At 43.7% G+C, this 19,551-nt stretch overlaps 1 long non-coding RNA gene across 1 annotated transcript; it reads right to left on the bottom strand.

Annotated features, from left to right (window-relative positions):
* Positions 1–13,354: 13,354 nt before the first annotated feature.
* Positions 13,355–14,758, bottom strand: LOC123066569 (uncharacterized). The gene is made up of 4 exons (XR_006431375.1): positions 14,647–14,758; positions 14,393–14,500; positions 14,004–14,089; positions 13,355–13,910 (listed from the first exon to the last, which is right to left on the bottom strand). It is a non-coding gene; the product is annotated as an uncharacterized lncRNA (long non-coding RNA).
* Positions 14,759–19,551: the final 4,793 nt, after the last annotated feature.

The following is a 19,551-nucleotide window of genomic DNA, read 5'->3' as shown; positions in this document are numbered from 1 at the left end:
CATGAGCAGAAAATGCTAGGTTCTTAATACCTGTGAGACGATATACAGGACAGTATATTTATTTATTTACTTAGGGAAGGAGAGAATACTATTTAGGTATAATGTACATGCTCATTTTACTTTTACTTTGACATATGCTTATGTTCCTTCTTTTGTAGCCAGATCAAACTCGGCACAGATGCGCATGCACCGCGCGCCTCACTGATGTGAGGATCCATTTCCTCAATCCCCTCTTAATCTCCAACATCTCCCCCTTCCAATGTTGGCGTACTTGACCGGAAGTGAGTGCGCGGCGGAGCAAAGCTCAGCCTGGGTCTTCATCAACGCAAAACGGGGCAGGAGGGAGCAGGAAGTTTTTCAGCCGCATGAATGTGAAAGGCGCTTGACAAATCAGAGATGTATGAAGCTTCTGCCGAGGTAATTGATGAGAGAAACTCTCATGTTTTGTTCTTGATCCTCAAACAAAGCGACTGGTCAGCGTGTTTCTGTACTATGCCCAAATGCCCTTACATGTTTCATCTTTCATTTTTGTAGTCTTAATATATGGGTCTCATCTATTTTTGGTTGCAGATGTTTGAGAGAGGCAGCATAGACATAAGAGGGATTCAATATTGTTAACTCACATCATCCAGACCAGGTTAGCACACATGCCATGCAGATTCTACTACTTGATGTAGCCTTACTCTTAGATGTAAGTAGTATTTTTACTGTGCTACTATTTGATCTCGAGTAGTTTGTTCATGTAATGTTTAAGATGCCAAATAGAATTAAATGGAATATAAGTTTCAAAGTTTCATTATGACAGATGAAAAGTACACGAAGGTAAACTAATATGTCTCCTGCCACTCGTATAGTCGTGGTTGTCCTTGACTATAGTGTACTTAAGAGGAGGAGATGAACATGAAGAATGAGTTCGTAATGTGGTTGTTGATTAATGGCACCCCCAGCAGCGGTGATAACGACCATGGGGAGGAGAGCACGAACATCAACAACCTCTTGGCCTTGTTGGCTTCTCCGACATCAATAACGACGACCAGCTCGCCATACAGTTGCTAGAGTGCTAAAGAATGGTCGAGAAGAACAATGGATTGTTGATGGAGCCAATCAACAAGGACGATAAGGACGGTCACAACAATGAGAATAAGAAGGCGGAGCTCATCGCCGTCGGCCGCTAGCTCTGCAGGGAGAAGAAGAACGACAATGCGTTAATTATAAAGAAGTCAACAATACTTGGTTTATATTGGGATTATTTGACCATCGGACAATATTGCCATGCTGACCATTTCTCTTGTCTTTGCAATATCTATAGGATCTAATGTAAAAGTATAATGTGTTTCACAGATTTTTTATTTCTTTTGATTTTGTCTTGCTTGTTATTTATGCTTATAGCTTTATATGTGAGATTCTATTTAGCGACACCTTTTTCAATTGTTAGTTGAGGTGCTTCTGAGTTTATCAATCAGGTGAGGCATGTGGTGCCCTTTCGGAATGTCGTTTTCTTCTTCCTTGCATCTCAAATGCAAGCAACAATGCTTCTACCGAGGCTTAGAAGAAACGAAGATGTATGTTTCAGAACCTCTTTTATATTATTTCATCACAAAAATTTACTGCAATATTTGCTCTTTTTCATAAATACACATGATAGACTTGAACAATCTTCTGTTATATTGCATGATGCCCAATTGATATGGTACGAGAAAAAAATTCTGATTGTAAGGTTTATCTTCATATAGCAACTTCCATGAAATATGTTGCAACTTCAGAAATCTAAAATGATGGTTTTAATATTAATGTCCGGGATGAGGCCATAGGTTTTTTTGATCTGTATCTAATTTTCCAAAGGTTGAAGATGTCTTTACTATCAAGTTTATAGTCATCAAATGGTCCTTCATTACCTGATTGCAGGCTGTTGTCAAGAATTTCACCCCGCCCATTGCATTGGATGTCACCTCTGGCTGCAGCAATAGTGTGTCAATCTAGCTCACGTGAATTGAGCTACGCAATGTCCTATTATTACTCTGTTACTCAAAGAGTTGGTATCCCTAAATAGTAAGAACAGAGAAGATTCTTAGTGAGTTATTACACGTATTTTATTCTGATCTCCTATAAAAATCTTTTGTGGTTTAAGCACAACCCATGTTATGGTTCTTTTATACCAATTAATTTCACTATTCAACGAAATTCCTTTTCACTGAAATAAGAACCATGTAATGCTTACAATTGATCTGGTCAGCTAGATAACTAAATGAGTTAAAATTATGCGTACTATCTTTTGACATATGTAATGTGGGGTAGAAGACCAGTGTCTCTCGCTAGGGATTTCTGGAGGCAACATCCCTCTGATTGTATGCACTTAACTATTTTGCTTCTAGCTTCCTGCTATTGTATTTTACGTTGTCTGCAGATGCAAATTCTTTTACGACTAATCAGCCTCGGATAATACTTCAACCCAGACATCAACGGAGCAAAGAACTTGACTAAAAGGTACATTCCTGATTACCAATGCCTAGCTATTTTTCGATCTTGACTAACACAAAGGGTGCAATATGTAGGTTCAAGGAGCTCCGACGCTTCCTATGACCAAAGAATTCATTCAAGCCAGATTTTCTTTCAAGATAACAATAATGCCTAGGAGCATCCCTATCCATTGAACAATACCGGAGAGATAGAGCGCTACTGCCTTACACTTTTCAATATCCCTAGCTTTATTTTCATTATTGTGATAATTGTGGTATTTAAAAATTTAGAATGCCTTGTGCGATTATCTGTGGATTTTGTAACCCATGTAATCTCCTATTAGACTGGATATGATCAAAATAATTCAGCTTTTCATCATTGGTTGTCATCAAGTAGAGCTTATTTTGTGGATGGATGCATTGGTTTATGTTTCCAGGCTTTTAGTTTTTCCCTTATAATATTCAGTTGATTCCTGTGAGGGGCGGCGACCCATGCTGGACGTGTGATGAGGGGAGTGTTGTTGATGCGGTATGGGAGATGTCTCGTGGAGAGAGGGGAGGGTGAAAAAGTGGTGGATCGCAAATGTTTGGATGTGCTCGATCTAACGATTGGTATGCATGCTTCAACAATAGTACTTACTTATGTTATGTGAGGAGTAATGTAAGATGCAGTGAAACATGGTGGGCATGGCTTCATGACAGACCTGGCGGACAGATATCAAGGGTGATGTTGAGGCCGGCTGCGAAAGAAATGGCCAAATGGGGCTCCTCAATGCAAGTGAGAAGGCTGATCGATTCCCGTGGAGCAATGCAATGTTGCATCAGAATGTATTGGGTTCCATTTTCGGGCGGAGAAGAAGTGATTAAGGCATGTGCACGATTCATTTGTTCATTCATTTAATCCTTCCTTATTTCACTCAACTTAGATTCATCAACTTTTGCACTTGCTCATGATTGATGGATTGAGAAATTTAGTGACATTAATTGCAATGAGGACTATCATATATCCATAAAACTCAGATTTTTTTAAATAGAACATGATCATGATGAGCCAGTAAGATTTTTGATTTTTTTTAAATGCCCGTGGCAACGCGGTGGGGATAAGGGATGTGTGATGTGCTTGTGTGGTGAGAGGCGAGGAGTGGCTTTTCCTTTTTGTGGGAGGCTGTTCATATTTGTTTATTCTATTTTTAAATTCAAGATATATACAATTATTTATCATCATTATAATCGAGATAATAAATATTTATTTATTCCATTATGTGTTGAGTTATTTTGTTTTTTATTTTAATATGCTCTCATGGAATGGTAAAAAATTGGTTCATCCAGTTTACAAGTGGAGTACTCTATGTTTGCACGTTCTTCCATTTTTCATGTGAAATCTTCATGCTAACTGTATGAAGTACTCATGCAGGATGGTTACAAGTCAATGAAGATTTTTTTACTATAATTGCTCAAGTACTGTGCGAAGGAAGCTGAAGACAATATTCCTGATATTTTAGGAGATGCAAGTGAAGTGGAATAAAATACATTGCACCAAGTACATTTTTCGATTGTTATTGTAAATTTTTTCTATACATGTGAAATTGGAAGTGCATTATGCTTATGTATGCAATCAGAAAAAAAAATTAAAAGGCCCGTGGCAACGCACGGGCATTGTACTAGTAGTAAGTAAGGCGACACCGTCGTTGACAATTATTTTTGCTACAACCATGCTCACCGGAGTTGCAATCGGCGGCGCCGTCATTGACAAATATTTTTTGCTGCAACCAGGTGCGCCGGAGCCGCACCCGTGCTCACCGGAGTTGCAACCGGCAACACCGTCGTCGGTGATTTTTTTTTTTGCTACAAACCCGTGCACCGGAGCTACACCCGTGCTCACCAGAGCTGCAACCGGCAACGCGGTCCTCAATGATTTTTTTGCTACAAATGCGTGCTCTAGAGCTAGACCTGTGCTCACCAGAGCTGCAACCAGTGACGCCGTCGTCGACATTTTTGCTACCACCAAGCTCACGGATGCTACAACCGTTGTCGCCGGAGCTGCAATCGGCGAGGTCATTGTCAACGATTCGCTACAACGATGCTCGTACATGCTACCATCGTGGTGACCGGAGCTGCAACCAGCGATGCCGTCGTCGGTTTGCTACAATCGGGCAGCCGGCAGACGGAATGCTGGAACAGTTTTTTTTTGCTGCGACTAGCGGCAACTTTTGCTGAGACTCGCCATGATTATTGCTGCAACCAGGTGCGCCGGAGCCGCACCCGTGCTCACCAGAGTTGCAACCGGCAACACCGTCGTCGGTGATTTTTTTTGCTACAAACCCGTGCACCGGAGCTACACCCATGCTCACCAGAGCTGCAACCGGCAACGCGGTCCTCAATGATTTTTTTTTGCTACAAATGCGTGCACTAGAGCTAGACCTGTGCTCACCAGAGCTGCAACCAGCGACGTCGTCATCGACATTTTTGCTACCACCAAGCTCACGGATGCTACAACCGTTGTCGCCGGAACTGCAATCGGCGAGGCCATTGTCAACGATTCGCTACAACGATGCTCGTACATGCTACCATCGTGGTGACCGGAGCTGCAACCAGCGATGCCGTCGTCGGTTTGCTACAATCGGGCAGCCGGCAGACGGAATGCTGGAACAGTTTTTTTTTTGCTGCGACTAGCGGCAACTTTTGCTGAGACTCGCCATGATTATTGCTGGGATGGTGGTGGTTTTTGCAGCAACCGGCGGCGAGTTTTGCTGGAAGCAGCGACTCTTTTTGCTGGAACCAGCGTTCAGAGGTGATGGGATGCTGGAGGCTATCACGCATGGCGAGCTCCAACCACTGACGCAAAAAACTGCAATCAGAGATGTTTCATGCAGCAACTGACTAAGAAGCGAGGATGCCTTGGCCCACGCGCCTAGCTGCCAATGCTACAACCCGATGATGAGCGATGCTTCGACAGCGATAGCGAGGACGATAACGGGTTGTGCTTCGACGGGAACATATACCTTGCAAGAGGGGAGGATCTCTGCGCGAGGAAGAAGATGGAATCGAGGAGAATCAACGGTGTTGGGGTTCCATCTGACGGACGTGCGATGACCGATCGAAATTTCCGCCGGTCGACCAGTGCCTATCAGTGGCCTTCAAGTATTTTTCTTGGAACAGACAAAGTATTTTGAAATGGTACTAAATCACGTAAGACGTCACTTTGCACACAAGGGCCACTCCTCCTATTCGGGCAAACCCTATTTGGCGCTGCAGGCGCCCGTTATAGGCCATTTTGCTAACGGGCGCCTGCAGCGCATGTCCCCCTGCCGCTATTGGGCCGGCCCAGTTGGTTTCCTTCACTTTTTATGTAAAAATTGAAAAAAGGGTGGCCGGGCCAAGAACTCGAACACGAGATCTGTTGGCTCCAACCACTGATGGGATGCTGGAGGCTATCACGCATGGCGAGCTCCAACCACTGACGCAAAAAACTGCAATCAGAGATGTTTCATGCAGCAACTGACTAAGAAGCGAGGATGCCTTGGCCCACGCACCTAGCTGCCAATGCTACAACCCGATGATGAGCGATGCTTCGACAGCGATAGCGAGGACGATAACGGGTTGTGCTTCGACGGGAACATATACCTTGCAAGAGGGGAGGATCTCTGCGCGAGGAAGAAGATGGAATCGAGGGGAATCAACGGTGTTGGGGTTCCATCTGACGGACGTGCGATGACCGATCAAAATTTCCGCCGGTCGACCAGTGCCTATCAGTGGCCTTCAAGTATTTTTCTTGGAACAGACAAAGTATTTTGAAATGGTACTAAATCACGTAACACGTCACTTTGCACACAAGGGCCACTCCTCCTATTCGGGCAAACCCTATTTGGCGCTGCAGGCGCCCGTTATAGGCCATTTTGCTAACGGGCGCCTGCAGCGCATGTCCCCCTGCCGCTATTGGGCCGGCCTAGTTGGTTTCCTTCACTTTTTATGTAAAAATTGAAAAAAGGGTGGCCGGGCCAAGAACTCGAACACGAGATCTGTTGGCTCCAACCACTGATGGGATGCTGGAGGCTATCACGCATGGCGAGCTCCAACCACTGACGCAAAAAACTGCAATCAGAGATGTTTCATGCAGCAACTGACTAAGAAGCGAGGATGCCTTGGCCCACGCGCCTAGCTGCCAATGCTACAACCCGATGATGAGCGATGCTTCGACAGCGATAGCGAGGACGATAACGGGTTGTGCTTCGACGGGAACATATACCTTGCAAGAGGGGAGGATCTCTGCGCGAGGAAGAAGATGGAATCGAGGGGAATCAACGGTGTTGGGGTTCCATCTGACGGACGTGCGATGACCGATCGAAATTTCCGCCGGTCGACCAGTGCCTATCAGTGGCCTTCAAGTATTTTTCTTGGAACAGACAAAGTATTTTGAAATGGTACTAAATCACGTAACACGTCACTTTGCACACAAGGGCCACTCCTCCTATTCGGGCAAACCCTATTTGGCGCTGCAGGCGCCCGTTATAGGCCATTTTGCTAACGGGCGCCTGCAGCGCATGTCCCCCTGCCGCTATTGGGCCGGCCTAGTTGGTTTCCTTCACTTTTTATGTAAAAATTGAAAAAAGGGTGGCCGGGCCAAGAACTCGAACACGAGATCTGTTGGCTCCAACCACTGATGGGATGCTGGAGGCTATCACGCATGGCGAGCTCCAACCACTGACGCAAAAAACTGCAATCAGAGATGTTTCATGCAGCAACTGACTAAGAAGCGAGGATGCCTTGGCCCACGCGCCTAGCTACCAATGCTACAACCCGATGATGAGCGGTGCTTCGACAGCGATAGCGAGGACGATAATGGGTTGTGCTTCGACGGGAACATATACCTTGCAAGAGGGGAGGATCTCTGCGTGAGGAAGAAGATGGAATCGAGGGGAATCAACGGTGTTGGGGTTCCATCTGACGGACGTGCAGTGACCGATCGAAACTTCCGCCGGTCGACCGGTGCCTATCACTGGCCTTCAAGTATTTTTCTTGGAACAGACAGAGTATTTTGAAATGGTACTAAATCACGTAAGACGTCACTTTGCACACAAGGGCCACTCCTCCTATTCGGGCAAACCCTATTTGGCGCTTCGTTATAGGCCATTTTGCTAACGGGCGCCTGCAGCGCATGTCCCCCTGCCGCTATTGGGCCGGCCTAGTTGGTTTCCTTCACTGTTTATGTAAAAACTGAAAAAAGGGTGGCCGGGAAAAGAACTCGAACACGAGATCGGCGAGCAGCGCTAATCACCTAGGACAACACACATCATCTGTTAAGTATCTCCCATTTGCTCTTTTTGTTCTTTCATTCTTTTTCTTTTTTCTCTTTCTTGTTTCCATTTTCTATTTTTTCTTTATTTTTCTCTTTCTTATCCTTTTCCGTTTCTTTCTTTTTGTTTTCTTTAATGCGTTCTTTTTCTAAATTTGTGATTTTTTTTTCTAAATTGATCAACAAATCAAATTTGCTGAACTCTTTTCAAATTTGGTGAACTTTTTTCAAATTTGAAGAACTCTTTTCAACTTGAATGAACTTTTTAAATTAAGATGAACTTTTTCCAAAATCTATGATCTTTTTTCAAAATCTATGGTTTTAAAAAAAACGATCAACTCTGTTTCAAATCCAATGAACTTTTTTAGAAAGGTTGGTGAACTTTTTAAAATTCCATGAACTTTTTCTAAATTCAGTGAACTCCTTTTCAAATTCGATGAACTTTTTTCAATTCGTCTACTTTTTTGTACACGTGAACTTTTTTTCTAATTCGTGATGTTTTTTTAAATTTGTGGACATTGAAGTTTTGTTCACGTTTATGCTTGAAAACAAATCAAGTTTTCCTAAATCGCACGGCAACTGTTGTGTTCATTAAACCTACGTGCACCATATTTGAATGTCGCCGAGCGCATGCTGATATGAATGTCGCCAGTTCGATTCCTCGCGGCAGCAAATTGTTCGATGTTTTTCTCACGCTATTACTTTTTGCGCTGCTGTTCCTGGGCCGGCCCACTGGCGTCCCGCAGTCTGCGCCAGTTGGCTCATCTGGCGCCTGAAGCGCTGCCTAGGAGGGGGAGCTCCTATTCGGCGCGTTCGGCGCCGGGGACGCGAACCGGCGCCTACTGGCAGCGCCAAGTGGGCCGGCCCACAGACGGAGCGAGCAGGCCGCGTGAAAAAAGAAAGAAAAAATGTGGTAGAACCACGACTCGAACTCAAGCAGCTAGGCAGCGGGATTTTTCAGCTAACCAATACAGCATCGCATGGCTAGTGATTCAAGTCAAATGCGAACTCTATATAAGAACCATAAGAGTCGCGCCATTTATTGCACAAAATAATACAGTTTACTCTATAACTTGTATTTTCGAATTTCTTGAATATTGTACGTTTTACTTTATAGCTTGAACAAAAGTTCATTGAATTTGAAAATAAGTTCATCAAATTTTAAAAAAGTTCATAGATTTAAAAAAAATCATCGAATTTGGAAAAAGTTCATGGATTTTGAAAAGAGTTCATCCCGTTTATGAAAAAAAGTTCATCGCATTTGAGAAAAGGTTCACAAATTTGAAAAAAAAGTTCATTGGATTTGAGAAAAGTTCATCGAATTTAGAAAAAGTTCATCAATTTTGAAATTAGTTCATCAGATTTGAAAAAAAGTTCATCGATTTTTGAAAACAGTTCATTAAATTTGAAAAAAAGTTCATCAGATTTTATAAAAGTTCATCGTATTTTTAAAAAAAGTTCATCAATTTTGAAAACAGTTCATCAGATTCAATAAAAGTTCATCGGATTTGAATAAAAGTTCATCGAATTTGAAAAAAGTTCACAAATCTGAAAAAAGTTCATCAATCTGAAAAAAGTTCATCAATTTGAAAAAAATGTTCATCGAAGCAGGAAGAAGAAAAAGGAAAAAACACAAAAAGAAAAACAGAAAACAGAAAAAGGTAAAAAGGAAAACAGAAAAAGGAAAAACGTAAAAGAAAGTAAAAGTTCATTCTAAACAAAGAAGGTGTGTTGGCGTTCTGGTTGCACCTGCGGTACTACGTGCGCGAGGTCCCTGGTTCGAATCACAGCTAACACTCTTTTTTTTGCTGATTAAAACAGAGAAGAAGAAAAACTATTGGGCCGGCCCATCGCGCGAGCGCTGCAGGCGCCGGTTGGCAAGCGGGCGCATATGCGCCAAATAGGAAATCCCGAATCACAGCTAACACTCTTTTTTTTGCTGATTAAAACAGAGAAGAAGAAAAACTATTGGGCCGGCCCATCGCGCGAGCGCTGCAGGCGCCGGTTGGCAAGCGGGCGCATATGCGCCAAATAGGAAATCCCCCTAGGAGGTCCCTCCTATTCGTGCGTCGGCAAAACCTGGCTATATGGGCCTGCCCAACCTACCACGACAAAAGGGCTAACACGGGTCATACCTGCCAGAAGGCCTGGCCCCGCGGATCGCCTTGGCACGCTAGATAAAGAGGGCGCCTCTGTATCACGCCTTCAGCGAGTCTGGCTTCCGATTCGCTCAAGGGCGAGCGAGTTGCCGGACCAAACACGCGGGAGGCCATAACCTTTTTTTCCTCGTTTTCTATTTTCGTTTTTACATACTTTCATTTAAACTTTAAATATATACTAGTAAATATGCCCATGCGTTGCAACGGGGTAACCAAATTGCTTAGGTTGTGTCTTCTTCGATTTCAACCACCGTCCAACCAGAACCCGATGTGGCATAACAGCATTTGGATTGTACCGCTATGTGCAGTAGTGGCATGGCATGGCATGTAGATTGTGTCTAGCATAAGCCGGAAGCAAGTATCTCAATGTATTTTTCCATCCTCATCTAAAGCAGGGCAGCTCGCAGACATGTCAAAATGGCCTCTATTAGCATTCCCCGATATAAATTGTTAACATAAAAGATTAATTCATTTCCTTTACAACGAACACGGCTGTCCCCCCATTAGCAAAAAATGCTGATAGTACATCAAGGCTTTCATCTACAACGTCCAAGGCCAAAGAATCTGAGCATGTACCTTCGGAAGTAAGCACACTATACGAAACAGAGAAGCAAACAAAAATAGAGTACCGTTCTACTTTGGTTCGAATCACAGCTAACACTCTTTTTTTTGCTGATTAAAACAGAGAAGAAGAAAAACTATTGGGCCGGCCCATCGCGCGAGCGCTGCAGGCGCCGGTTGGCAAGCGGGCGCATATGCGCCAAATAGGAAATCCCCCTAGGAGGTCCCTCCTATTCGTGCGTCGGCAAAACCTGGCTATATGGGCCTGCCCAACCTACCACGACAAAAGGGCTAACACGGGTCATACCTGCCAGAAGGCCTGGCCCCGGGGATCGCCTTGGCACGCTAGATAAAGAGGGCGCCTCTGTATCACGCCTTCAGCGAGTCTGGCTTCCGATTCGCTCAAGGGCGAGCGAGTTGCCGGACCAAACACGCGGGAGGCCATAACCTTTTTTTCCTCGTTTTCTATTTTCGTTTTTACATACTTTCATTTAAACTTTAAATATATACTAGTAAATATGCCCATGCGTTGCAACGGGGTAACCAAATTGCTTAGGTTGTGTCTTCTTCGATTTCAACCACCGTCCAACCAGAACCCGATGTGGCATAACAGCATTTGGATTGTACCGCTATGTGCAGTAGTGGCATGGCATGGCATGTAGATTGTGTCTAGCATAAGCCGGAAGCAAGTATCTCAATGTATTTTTCCATCCTCATCTAAAGCAGGGCAGCTCGCAGACATGTCAAAATGGCCTCTATTAGCATTCCCCGATATAAATTGTTAACATAAAAGATTAATTCATTTCCTTTACAACGAACACGGCTGTCCCCCCATTAGCAAAAAATGCTGATAGTACATCAAGGCTTTCATCTACAACGTCCAAGGCCAAAGAATCTGAGCATGTACCTTCGGAAGTAAGCACACTATACGAAACAGAGAAGCAAACAAAAATAGAGTACCGTTCTACTTTGGGAACTCCAACAACAACAAAAGCTTGCCACAACTGTTATCACAAAAGCTACTGAATGAGCCAAGCAAAAAAATAGAAAGGTTATAGGAAACAGTCTGTACGTCTCCCTCAAAGCCAACAACGATCCTCCATGGACAAGACACTTCATGGTGGATTAACCTTATGTGGAACACAGAACTCATCATGTGAGTCCACGTCGCCTGAATGCCCCTCTTGGCTAGGGTCAACCTTCTCTGGATCATAGAACTCATCATGTGAGTCCGCTAGCACCTTGCTCTCTTACAACAAAGGGAACCTGTTTATAAGAACCCGGATAACCCAAGTACTCCAAAAGTTGTCCTAATTTTTGCATGACAATGGTTTTAAAGTCTGACTACTTATTGGTTGCATGGCAGCATGGACTACTCGTTCTTATAACACACATCTAATATATATTTTCCTTTATTCTATCAATTTTTTCAGTGAGATTCTATCACACTAACATACAAATCAACACTCGTGGGTCATGCTGAATTAGCTTCCAGATACATACAAAATGTAAGTCGTAAAGACAATGGACATATCAGAATCTATGGAAGTGCATAGAGAAATCTGGGAGATGAGTTTCAGTTTTGTCAAGTTTGTTACTTTGTTTGGTGTTAACAGAGTCGATGGACATGCCAGAAGAAAAAAACAAATAGATACAACAGGTTGATTTCCTACCAACTTGACAATGGTGTGTCATTTTTTCTGCAGTAGATTAACTCGTGAACAATGCCATCCTTGTAATCGGGGAATAATTGAAGAGAATAGTAAGCAAAGTATTCTGCCATCTCGCATGAATAGTAAGAAAAGTAGTTTAACTCCTGAACATTTTTTTCGTACAGTTTGGAAAATGCTTACTAACCGATATTCCCTCTATTCCTAAATATAAGTCTTTCTACAGATTCCACTACATACATACGGAGCAAAATGAGTGAACCTACACTCTAACATAGTCTATATACATCCGTATGTAGTTTGTATTGAAACCCTAGAACGACTTATATTTAGAAACAGAGGGAGTAGAAGAGAAATCAATATTCTCACATTGAAGATATGAGGCAAGCACCCACATACAATCTGTCCATCACCCCATTGGAAGCCAAGCTCCCCTTTTGCTCGGTTCCTCACTGCTGCACGTACCGATTAGTGGGGACATATTTTTTTTGTCCTATCTACTTTGGAAAAGAAGAGGTAAGGACCTACAGTACTGCAAATCTTCATATTTAAACATATTAACAATCCCTTGTTTTTCTTTCAGAAAAGCAATCCCTGGTTTTATTATAATTATAGATTATCTTAAAATCGATTTCTACTTTGTGATTTGTCAAAGCATAAAGAACTGTGTAGAATAAGAGGTCGTATTTCAATGATTTGGATGTTGCATTGACATCAGATAATTACCTACTGCATGTAATAGCTAGTGATCGATGGATGCAAGTTGGTATAACTTTAATGTCAAATGTATAGAAAAATATCCAAAGTCTACTCCTGGTGTTGCTGCAAGGATTAGATGCTGGCATGCTGTGACTGGAACCAGCAGAAATTATACAAAATGCACAATTTTAAAATTTATGAACTAATTGAGCATGTTTTTCTCTTCGTGTTGCAGATAAACAAAAACATATAGATCAAATAAGTTAGATGAACCAGCAGATATTTTATTAGTGAGCTCTATAGATGCAGCAATCAGTAACAGACCATCTCCATGAGCTTTGACTCCATGAATAGTACTTAATACAGGAAAAAGGGAAGGCCAATATTGCTCAATTGTTACTGAAATTTTAAAGGAAATCAAGTGGCACTACAACATCAGGACATATGTGTAGAACGAAATGCCCATGGATTGCAGTAGAAGACAATTCACTTCATATCCTTTCAGAATAGCACATTAACTCTTGGAGCATGTACAACAGAAATGGAACATAAAGCTAACCAAGAATACATATCCATGTGCGCCACTTTCAGAATATATGACATAGTACCTCTGAGATATCTAACTTGTTGTTTCCATGCATTCAAGAAGCACTTAATTACTTTCAGGGATCTTATTACAAATTTAATTTGTTTGATTCAAACTTATGTAGTAGCATGGCATTTTTCTGAGACATCCAAAAAAATATGTTTACATATCAAATAGGCAACACCAGTAATTATTGGTCCAAATAAGGCATGGACAGGTTTGCATCTGCTAAAGAACATTATATTGTTTCTCCTATTCCACAACCTATGACCACATTTAAGCATGGACAGATTCGTGTATATGATAACAGAACAACATGCTCCATGTCATAAATCACAGGCTAGGAGGAAGCGATGCAGATGAGGGTGGATTAGCATACTTGTTAGCAGTTGTGCTTGTCAGCCTAGTGGAGGATGTAGAGGTAGGTGACAGAGCTTCTTCACCTCGGGTGACTGCACCGCCATGTTCTTACATAACATAGTATTCCTACAAATATGCAATTCAGAATAGAAAGGTACAATTATCAGGCTCAGTACCCTATTCAGAACAGAAAAACAAATCTTATTAATTGAAAGGTACCTTGTGCAGATATATAAAAGTTCAGTACCCTGTTCCTCCTTTCCAAATCTACCAGACTGCTTAATTTACAAACAAAGAAACCTGTGCTGCTTGCCATGGAAGAGATGGAGGCGGGAAAACAAAACCTTAGAAAACATGATGGTTGTATAACCCTATAAATGTCAAGGATTTGGCATGAGTGTCACAGGCGGCCAAGCAAATCTGCTACTTATCAACACACACACGCATGCACAGTACATATTGTCAACCAAAGTAACAACAAATCAGAGACATGTGCCTCATGTTGTCCCCACAGTTCAATGGAATGGATTGTATCTAATCAGGACATCCAATCAGTGGTTTCATCATCACAAAGAACTCACGAACATGTACAACAATGGAGCAGGTACCTTTGTCTGCTTGGAGCTCCTTGTGCGGGTCATGTTGTGGATGCCCTCCATGGAAGGAAGGACCTGCTGCTGCTGCTCCAGCCCGAATCAAATCAAGGTGGTTAGACCCTACAATCCATCCATATACAATTAGGTATTTGCACTGAAGATGCAAATAGTCCATTGTAGACACTGCAGCAGAGAAGAGAGGGAGGTTCACCAATAGAGCAGAAAAATCAAATGGAATCCAACAGAGAGAAGAGAAGAAGGAAGACCTGCAGATGGTGGAGCCCTTAAGGATGATGACCTGCAGATGGTGAGGGAACCCCATCACCATCTGGAAGAAGACGGCTTGAGCTACTGGTCCATGGCGATGTTGGATGTGTGTCTGCGTGACAGCGTGAGGGAGAGAAGAGCATCAGGGAAGGGGAGGGAAGAAGGGCAGAACCATGGCATCGACACTCACCAGGGTGGAACATTGACGAGCAGCTCCATGGCGTGGGTCTCCTTGACGAGCAGGTCCGATCCAGGCGCGGATCTTTCCGCCGCCATGGATCTCCCACTCCTCTCCTCTCCTCTCGGGATTCAAGCGGTCGTCGACGGATAAGAGGAGGGGCGGAGCGGATTTTATCCATCGTCGAGGTAGCCACCACCGTCATCATCGCTGTCGGTCACCATGGCCCAGCGGCTAGGTCTTCCAGTGCGAGGAGTGAGGGAGGGAGGGAGGGCGGATCTGACCGCTGCCTGAGCTGTCGCGGGGGGAGGGGCGCCGCGGCCATGAAGGCCCGCCTCCAACTACAAGGAGTGCGCGCCGCCGCGCCGGATCCTTCTGTCTCCCGCGCCCGTCCATCGTCACCCGGCTCCGGCGAGCTCCTGCGTGGGTCGCCGCACCGCCCCACTTTTCTCCCTTCTTCTCAACCTCACCACCCAGTCTCTTCTCTGCCATGGATCCGCCCGGGAAGCCGCGCTCCGGCCTTCCTCGCCCCCCGCGTCGCCGCCCACCTCCGGATCCGCCTCCAAGCCCCCGCCGTGCGCGGATCCGCCCCCTGCAAGCTCCAGTCGCGCCGCCCATGTAAAAAGGACCGCGTTTTGAATATACCAAAACATAGGGTCCTTTGTGCAAAATTAAAGCGTTTTTCCAGATCCACTTAAACAGGGACTGCGGGTTGAATTCGAATAAACTGAAGGACTTTTATGCAAAATCGATAGCGACGACGGACAACCAGACGCACTCCGTGCTTTATTAGTAGGGAAAGAGGGAAAGATATACTAGAAGAACGCCCGTGCATTGCAACGGGGCCACATTAACTTTAAGAGTTCAATATTAATCATGTTAATAGTATATTTAATATTCTCATACATATCCATCTTATTAGGTACGGGATGTAGAGGTTAATTGTTTCCTTTGTTTGGATCAACTTCCAAGTTCCAAGTTCTAAAATTACCCACGTACATGAGAACTAAATAATTTTAGTTAACAAAAGAAGACTACTACTCATGAAAAGTTAATCTGCGTATTCTCCTTGACAAGTTAAAAAGGTCATATATATGTTTGCATGGCTCTCTATTTTGTAAGGTTATTACATAAAACTCTTGTTCAATTAGAAAAAAGTTATAATAAGCAGCAAACATTAAAAGAATAGGTGTCTGATTCCAGCTCGTGCTTCTCCAAATGAATGTGTCACTCACCTAAAGAACTACCAGATTACGACCAATGCCAAAATTTGGGTTGTCTTCTCCCAAGAAATTTGTACAAGCCCCTCGTCATTCTTCGTCTGATTGCATCATCTAAACCAGGCTAAATATTTTTACTTTACCCATGTGAAATTATGCATCAAGTAATCAGGTAAACAAGTATAGAACGACATGCAGATGTAACCTGACCTTTCACCTTGTTAGGGAGTCCCTTCAATCCAAGAATATAGAACATCCAGAAGAAATAAAATCAATGTCATAATTAGTAATCATTTTTCAGCGACAAAAGATAAACAACAATTGGATTTTTAAAACAAAACCCGCAACTACACAAGTATATTAGCACAAGTGTGGATCCTGTCCCACTCTTCATTTGTTCACAAAAAACTTCAGAATAGCAATCTTGGCGAGCCCCGTGCAAGCATCACGTGATCTCGGCCGGGATCGATCTGCATGGCATGCTGCTGATTCTTCCAAGAGTGGGCGCTGAAAGGAATGATCCCGAACCTGCATTGTCAATCGGACAGAGCTGCATCGGCGTTCGGATCAGAGCGTGAACGGGATCGAGGAATTTGGAGGAAGTGAGGGAGTAGGATGGAGATCACGAGAACTCACCCATATCTTGGGTCGTGTTAGTTCTTCGGGGGCTGCCACGGGCTGTCCTCGTCGCCATCGGCGACTCCGCCACTATAGCGCCATGAGCGTGGGATTGAGGGACGAAGGGAAGGAAAGGAAGCGAATTAATGACGTACCTGATGTTTGGTATGTAATAATCGGGTTAATTATTGTTATAATTCACTGAGTTTGTTTCCATATATTACACTTTGCTGCTAGGAAGGTGGGACTCATATTGTAAAAAAAAAAGGAAGTTCGCACTGATGGACGGACGAGGAGATCTCTTGCCTACGATTTCAATTACCAATTACCGAATCCGGCTACGCTGATTGCTCTCGATTTACTGAATCAGAACTTGCCAAAATATTTACATGATTGAATCGAATCGACACCTGCCAAAGCAAGCACGAATAAATGGAAGGAGAATCGGACGTGATTCGGTTTTAAGTGGGAAGAAGAAAAAGTTAAGGTGGGAGGGGTGGTGAGAGATGAGACGAAAATAAACCAAACGAAAAAAAACCGACGAAACTGGGAGCCTCGGTAGGAGGTTAGGCCCTGGAGTGCGTGGGGGCGGGTGGGGGCCTCGGTACGAGGTTTTTTCGGTTCGTGGCGGCTCAGTGTGAGGTGGGAGCAGGTACCAAAAGAAACCATGAAAGGTGGGACGAAAAAAACCTGGAAGCGAGACTACCAACTGCTCCATTAGGAGTATATACTAGAAGAACGCCCGTGCGTTGCAACGGGGCCACATTAACTTTAAGAGTTCAATATTACGACATTGGCGACCTTTTTTACCATCAAATCCTCACACACACACAGACACACACTCTCCCTCCGTCTTCCTCACTCTCTATCCCCCTCTCCCTCTCTCTCTAACACACACACATATCCATCTTATTGGGTACGGGACCATAATCCATCTATTTCACACATACACGCTAGTGCATAACAATATGGATTATGTGTATTATATTTGCCACCAGAACTGAGGGAATTAATTTCATGTAAATCGACCAGCCACAGCTCCAAGAATACGCGGACGAGGTGGCTCGGGTCGGCGTCGGCGCCGTCCAGCGTGGGCCACGGGCCCGCTTCCAAGTGCACGTGCAATGCATGTCTTCACAAATATTATAACCAGATGTGAGAAATCACATGCATAGAAAAAACATTCTGATAGCAATCCAAATACCATACTCAATTGAATACCTAACCTGGACAATACTCTTATTTCTATGCGCCAAAAAAATGGAATAGCAAAGCTAAGTATGCCTACATACGCTCAGATTATATATAAGAATCTTGCGTGAACAATTGCAACAAAGCACTAAGCAGCGATAAATTTAAATAAAAAATCCATTAACTATGCAGGCAACAGGCTTGTTACAACACAGAGAGATAGGAAAATGTCACCTCCAGTAATGTAGCGCAAAGGAGTGGAACGAAGCATGAATGAGCGGTTGTCTGTTCTTCTCCATGTACATGGATCAGCAGTAGAGGCCAAGTATATAAGTACTTGACCGAACTCCACACTCCACTCTTCGTGTACGGAGAGCCATGTCACCTTCTCGCCGCTGCAACATGGGAGGACGGCTGGTTCATGTGACCCTCCAGCTAGGGGATCCATGGTGGCTGACCGTCGAGCTCGAGGCAGAGAAGTTGAGGGCAGTAGTGGCGAGATCCATGCCGGCCAACCGGGCGAAGAGGAGGTCGTCGGGGAGGGACACATCGGCAAGATCCGGTCACCACGCGACCTGAAGAGCAACAGTGATCTCCACAAGCTGTAGGCCGACGGCGTGCTCCATCCCCTGCGATGGGGTGACCATGGCGGTGGCCACAGCTCCTCATGCTCGCCTCGATCTTGGCGACACAACCTGAGTGTAGGAGGCAGCAACGACCTCGGCGAAATCATGGCCTCCATCCCGGAACGCAATCATGTCGCTCTAAATAAATGGATTCAATCATATGACTCTAATTACTTCGGATTGTTATGTGCACACTAAGCGGAGTGCAGTTAGGAAAGAAAATGTTCTCTAATTAAAGTGATTGAGTGATTTAAGGTAAGGTTAATTAATTTAGATTTGATTTTTAGTGATTGTTAGTAAAGTACGACGCGTCTTTAAAATCTTTTATTTGTTTCCTTAAAATATATTATTTGTTTCCTAAAGAAATTTGCAATAATGGAAGATATCGGTTGATTTGGATAAGTTAGTAAATTTAAATCCATGATTGCGTGCACGTTTGGAAAGTGCTGATCTCCACAAGCTGTAGGCCGACGGCGTGCTCCATCCCCTGCGATGAGGTGACCATGGCGGTGGCCACAGCTCCTCATGCTCGCCTCGATCTCGGCGACACACCCTGAGTGTAGGAGGCAGCAACGACCTCGACAAAATCATGGCCTCCATCCCGGAACGCAATCATGTCGCTCTAAATAAATGGATTCAATCATGTGACTCTAATTACTTCGGATTGTTATGTGCACACTAAGCGAGGTGCAGTTAGGAAAGAAAATGTTTTCTAATTAAAGTGATTGAGTGATTTAAGGTAAGGTTAATTAATTTAGATTTGATTTTTAGTGATTATTAGTAAAGTATGATGTGTCTTTAAAATCTTTTATTTGTTTCCTTAAAATCTATTATTTGTTTCCTAAAGAAATTTGCAATAATGGAAGGTATCGGTTGATTTGGATAAGTTAGTAAATTTAGATCCGTGATTGCGTGCACGTTTGGAAAGTCCTGATTTGCAAGGAAAGATCTGAAGGGTAAATAAACCGGCGAATAAGAAACCATCATCGAAAAAAAATCTACGACGGTTAACCTACGGAAAAAAACCGGACGAAAGTGGTGGGACGAAAAAAAACCTGGAAGCGAGACTAC

The sequence above is a fragment of the Triticum aestivum genome, chromosome 3B, assembly GCF_018294505.1.
Source record: "Triticum aestivum cultivar Chinese Spring chromosome 3B, IWGSC CS RefSeq v2.1, whole genome shotgun sequence".
Lineage (NCBI taxonomy): Eukaryota > Viridiplantae > Streptophyta > Magnoliopsida > Poales > Poaceae > Triticum > Triticum aestivum.
Note: the sequence above shows the minus strand (reverse complement) of the source record. Positions and strands in the feature narration are given on the sequence as shown.